The sequence below is a fragment of the Triticum dicoccoides genome, chromosome 6B (assembly GCF_002162155.2).
Source record: "Triticum dicoccoides isolate Atlit2015 ecotype Zavitan chromosome 6B, WEW_v2.0, whole genome shotgun sequence".
Lineage (NCBI taxonomy): Eukaryota > Viridiplantae > Streptophyta > Magnoliopsida > Poales > Poaceae > Triticum > Triticum dicoccoides.
This window is the reverse complement of record NC_041391.1, coordinates 321,295,504-321,302,060: the sequence shown is the minus strand read 5'-3', so window position 1 is coordinate 321,302,060 and position 6,557 is coordinate 321,295,504.

Below are 6,557 nucleotides of genomic sequence, written 5' to 3'. Positions count from 1 at the left end.
CGCGCGGGCCCAGCTCGGGCCACGCGGGCCGGCGGCGGTGGGAGGCGGCGAACGCCATGTGGCGCGCTGCGGTTGGACGGGGGCGGAGAAGCGGACATGTCCGGCGGCGCGAGGGGAGCGGGGCTAGGGTTGCACCGCGAATTTCAGAGGGGGAGGTGTTTATATAGGTAGAGGGATCTAGGAGACTCCAAATGGAGCACGGTTTTCGCCCACACGATCGTGATCAAACGACCGAGAGCATGGAGAGGAGTTTGCTGGGTTTTGGGACACTTTGGAAGGGTGTTGGGCTGCACACAAAAGAGGCTTTTACGGTTACACGGTTAACCGTTGGAGTATCAAACAGACTCCAAATGGCACGAAACTTGACAGGCGGTCTACCGGTGCTATACCAAGACCGCTTGGCAAACCTCGGGCCATTCCGAGAAAGTTTAACACCCACTCACAACAGGAGACAAAAGGGGAACGCCGGAGGACATAGGAGTGCCGGATTGCAAAACGGACAACGGGGAAAATGCTCGGATGCATGAGACGAACACGTATGCAAAATGAAATGCACATGATGACATGATAAAATGCAACACGCAAGCAAATGACATGGCAATGACGGCGAATAACTGAATGACACCTGGCGCATCGGATCCGGGGCGTTACAACACTCCTCCACTAACAAGAGATCTCGTCCCGAGATCTTAGGACCGAGACGGAAGGAAAAAGGGATGAGGTGAAACAAGAACTCAAGAGAAGAAGCAAAGAATCGAGAGAACTCAAGAAAAAGAGAGGAGCGACGAGAATGACGAGAATCAAAAGCTCACGGAATCAGATAGACTATGAAACCACTCCGGTTAGAACGAGATAAGAAACGAATAAGACTGAAAGGATTTAGGCAGCACTCCGGCTAAAACATGGAGGAATAGAACATGAACTAGAGAGGAAGGAATGATACTTGATGAACTCTTGAAGAATGATTTAAATCATGAAGAACCACCATGAAGAACTCCGGTAACCAAAAGGATGACGAGATAAAATGAAAGAAAAAAAAGAATGGGATGAGCCTTGCAATGATTTAGATGGGGTTCTGACGAAATGACCGAGGAAATTGAACTCCGGAAAAGAAAAGATGAAAACACTTGGAACTAGAATTTATTCATCAAGAACAAACTCTGAAGAAAGGGATTACTCACTTGGATGAAATAAGAATAAGATTTATTGTAAGCTTATCCTTCATCAAATTAAATTGATGACAAGCAATGGATTTTACATACTACTTATTCTTCTTGAAAAAGGATTGAGAAGTGACATATCGCAAACTTGAGAAGGTCTTCATGAACCACCGGTAAGATTGAAAAGAACGAAAGGATTTATATGATGAAAAAGGAAAAAAATTGAATGAACCACCGTAAGAATTCGAAAATGACTGATGAAAGAGATTGACTCACCGGGAAGAATTAGAAGAACAAATAAGCTAGAGGGGATTTAGATGCAAAAGAACAAAGAGATCATGAGCTGATAAAGGATACTTGACAGATGCGCCAGGATAATTAGAGAACGATAACTGGAATGATGGACTCCGGTAAAAGAAATGGGAAAACAACTACTGACATACTTCGGATGGGTAAGAAGGAATATCTGACAAACAGAATAATTCGAGAGGATAACATGAAGCTAGAACCACGAAACTTCAAGAGAATAGACAAGATTTAGAGGAAAAACTCTTCTTCAATCTTCGAATGATGACGAGAAACAGCACCAAAATTAATGAGATACTCCGGAAGAATGAAAAGTAGAGAGGTTGAGCCAACAATGAAAATGTTTTGAAATCGATCTTGGAAAGGCATCTGACTGATGAAATCATACTTACGTCAGACTTAGAAAAGAATATGAGAATAACTCCGGGGGAATTAGAAGAGTCAGATAAGATCCTAGGAAAAGACCTGTGGGTTAGGGCCCACTGAAGAGATAACACCGTTGAAAAGGGATGTTGAACAGATAGATGATGCACCGGAACAATTGAAATATTTGAATGAGGTGACAACCTCGAATTAATTAGAACACAGACGAATCTCCTGAGATGTCTTGAACTCCGGAATGATTGAATGGCGAGAGGCAAACGAGCAAGGAGAACACTTGATCCACGGAAAAGAATGTGATCAACCCGAGAAAAACTTGAATTGAGTCCACCAGAAAAGAAAAGAGATGAAGAATGACGAACGAGGCGAGAATTCACTGGTTGAAATGATTGACGAAAGACTAAAGAGGCTCCACGCGAATGAAATTGATGCTCGAAAAAGACTCAGGCTCGAAAGAAGAGGGTGGGAGGGCGGGAAAACAAAGGCAACTTGGAATGGGGAACCGATGAATAAGTTGAGGAGAAAACACCGGTTGAAATCATAGAGGAAAGAAAGCAAAGGCTTCGCACGAGTAGGATGGATACTCGATTACGGACTCCAGTTTCGAGAAGAAAACGGTGGGCGGATGGGAAAAGAAAACAACTGAGGATTGAACTTGGCAAAGATGAAGAGGCTCGAGTCAACTTGATGAGAAATGCACCGGGTGAAAAGAGTTGAGAACCAACGAACGAAAACTAACCGCGTGAACCTAAAGAAAAATTTGAAAGGGAAGAGGAGTAGTTCAAAACACCTACGTCAAAATTCCTCACCAGAGCGACGAAGGGGCTGAGGAGTAAAAAGAATTCCAACTCTCTGATATAACTAGACTCCGAAAATAATTTTCTTCTAGACTCAACAACGGCCAAACTACACGATCAAACAAGGGGGCTCCTAGGGTCGGTCAAGGCTCTGATACCAACTTGTCACGCCCAATATGCGACCCTATCCAAAAGGAACTCGAAGGTCCCACCAAGGATAGACCCGCATATTGAAACGCTTTTGCAAGGTGGATATCATTACATCAACATTACATAATAGATGGGGATACATACAAGAGGCATACAATGCCACACGAATACAACATCACAATACATAAGGGCATCATCCAACTACGGATGAAACACAAACAGAAACTCAAACGACATCCACCCTGCTAGACCCAGGCTGCTGACCTGGAACATATCCCCTGATCGAAGAAGAAGCAGAAGAAGAACTCAACGCAAGCAAGCATCGCTCTCGCGTCATGATGATCGCATAACCTGTACCTGCAACTGTTGTTGTAGTAATCTATGAGCCATGAGGACTCAGCAATCCCATTACCATGGGTAACAAGACTAGCAAAGCTTAAAGGGAATGAAAGGGGTAAAGTGGTGAGGTTGCAGCAGCGACTAAGCATATATGGTGGCTAACATACGCAAATAAGAGCGAGACGAGAGCAAAAGGAACGATCGTGAAGCTAGCAATGATCAAGAAGTGATCTTGAACTCCTACTTACGTCAAGCAAAACCCAAAGACCGTGTTCACTTCTCGAACTCCGCCGAAAGGAGACCATCACGGCTACACACACGGTTGATGCATTTTAGTTCGGATCTGGTGTCAAGTTATCTACAACCGGCCATTAACAAATTCCCATCTACCTATAACCGCAGGCACGGCTTTCGAAAGATTATACCCTGCAGGGTTGTCCCAACTTAGCCCATGATAATCTCTCGCGATCAACGAAGGATATACCTTCTCCCAGGAAGACCCGATCAGACTCGGAATCCCGGTTTACAAGACATTTCGACAATGGTAAAACAAGACCAGCAAAGCCGCCCGGATGTGCCGACAAATCCCGATAGGAGCTGCACATATCTCGTTCTCAGGGCACACCGGATGAGCAAGACGACGGGTTGGCATAGACCCTGGTTGCCCAGGGGGCGTTGGACATGGCTCGGTTTTGGACCAACACTTAGACAAGCATTGGCCCGGGGGGGCTAAAATAAATATGACCCTCAAGAGGGCGACTCCCAAGGGAAAAGCTAGGTGGTGGTGAGGCAAATGGTAAAACCAAGGTTGGGCCTTGCTGGAGGAGTTTTATTCAAAGCGAACTGTCAAGGGGGTCCCATAAATCACCCAACGGCGTAAGGAATGCAAAATCCGGGAACATAACACCGGTATGACGGAAACTAGGGCGGTAAGAGTGGAACAAAACACCAGGCATAAGGCCGATTCTTCCACCCTTTACCAAGTATACAGATGCATTAATAATATAAGAGATATTGTGATATCCCAACATAATCCTGTCCATCATGGGGCAATCTTCAACTTCACCTGCAACTAACAACGCTATAAGAGGGGCTGAGCAAAGCGGTAACATAGCCAATCAATGGTTTGCTAGGAAGGGTGTCAAAGGTTAGAGGTTCATGGCGATATGGGAGGCTTGATAAACAGGTGATAGGTAGCGCAGCAAAGCAATGGAATGAAGCAACTAGCATAGCAATTATAGTAGTGAGATCCAGGGTAGCGGTCATCTTGCCTGAAATCCCGCTAGGAAGAAGAACGAGTCCATGAAGAAGATGAAGCCATGAAGACGAACCAAGCGTAGACGAACGAATCCTCACGAACGCAACGAAACGGGAACTATCGAGAAGAAGCACACAACATAGTAAACACACCAAACATATACAAGACATGATGCACAACAAGCATGATGCATGACAAGACTACATGAAGATACTCATGGCAAGAGATGATGCAAACAAGAGCAACACATCAAGGCAAGTTTAAATGAGGCCGGGAACAACATATAACAATTCCAGTAAGTCCTCATATGCAAATTTCGAAATTAGTCCAGATCTGAATAAACCTTATGTTCAAGTTGTTAAAGATCAAGTTAAGATGCACCAAGATGATCTACACGAAATTCTAGTCAAGTTACATGTAAGGTTCATTTAATTCGGAGCTACAGCCTAGAAGATATGAACAAAACAAGTTAAAATGGCATTGATGCAAAATGCATCCAAACATCAAGCAAACACCTCAAAACAAGGATGCAACATGATAATATGAAACTACGTGCAATTCTAAGCAAGGTTCATATAGAGCACACTCAAAACGGAGCAACGATTCCACACATACACTATACAAGACATCACAACAATCTGCCCAAAACAGCAACTAGGCATATTGCAAACATGAAAACAACATGCTACAGGACCTCAACAAGAAAACAAAAGGCATGGGCATGATGTACAGGTAAAGCATAACAAAACATGAACACTGAGCTGTCTCCAGAAACTACTAGAACATGCTCAAACACACATGGCAAGATTGCAAATAACAACAGTTCCGACTTTGCAGAAAATAACATCAGGTTGCAATTTTTAGAGCTATCAAACAACATGCTACAGGAACTTATCATGGAAAACAAAGGCATGGCATGAAACTATTAAATTCATAGAACAAAAGTCCCTTACTGACCATGAGCCAAAAAGGACCAGAAAATATGATGGCACCCGTGTAAACATGGCAAGTTATATTACAGATTCATATATGGCAGGAACAGAATTATGAAGGCATGTAGATGAGCTTGTACCACTCACCACAGAGAAATACATGGCATGGAAAGGCAACCAACAGTAAGAATACATGTTTATGAAACAAACCAATTCAAGAACAAGTTCATAGCATGCAAGGATCAACTACAACAACCTTGGCAAAATTGAATAACATGTAAACAATCTGCCAGGAAACATTTTGTAGGAAAAGTAGAGCACGCAAATGACATGCTAGACTACTCCATAATTGCAAGCAGGGGCATGAATGGATAGATAATAACCATATGTTCAAAACATCCTTACTGAAGTATCTCAAAATATGCATGGATCTCTCTGTAGAATCAAGTTTACATGGCATAAAAATAACAGCAGAACAGGGACTAAAATCAGCAACATTACAAAGCCTAGTTTGCATGCTTGTGCTAGTCACCACATTTATCACAAAAATACATGGCATACACCCCTGGAAAGATGGCATGGCATAGTTCAAAACACATGTAGACATCAACCTCATAGGATGCACACATCAAACATGGAAAAAATGACAAATCCTCAAGTTATAACAGTTTCAGCAGATTAACAGCAACATGCACTCTTGCAATGATGATTCAGGCATCAAGAGGAGCCTAAATGAAAATGATGCAATGGAATGAAATGAAGTACTCGTCGAGGCAAACAATTTGACATATTACACGCACGAAACGAAGCAGCGGATGCAGAGTTATGATGCGATGAACATGGCATGATTATGCAAAATATCAGGGACTTACTCAAATAAATGGGGTCAACCTCCGAACTGGATCTAGATCTGAGGTCGGGCACGGAAGCCGAGGCGGGGCCGTAGATGGCAGGGGCGGCGACACGAAGTCCGGCGAGGAGGCGGCAGGGCACGGGCGCCAGGGAGGCGGTCCACGGCGGCGGGGAGCTCGGGGCGGCGCCGATCGCCGGCGGAGGCGGCGCGCTCCGTCGGAGGCGGACGGCGAGCGGGCGGCGGAGCCCCGCGGCAGGGCGGCGGCGGACGGCCACCGGCGGAGGCGGCGGAGGGCGGCGATGGGGGCGCGCTCCGGCGCTGGGCGGAGGCGGCGGGCGGTCGCGAGTGACGGCGGCCGAGTATGAGGTGGCGGGGCACGGG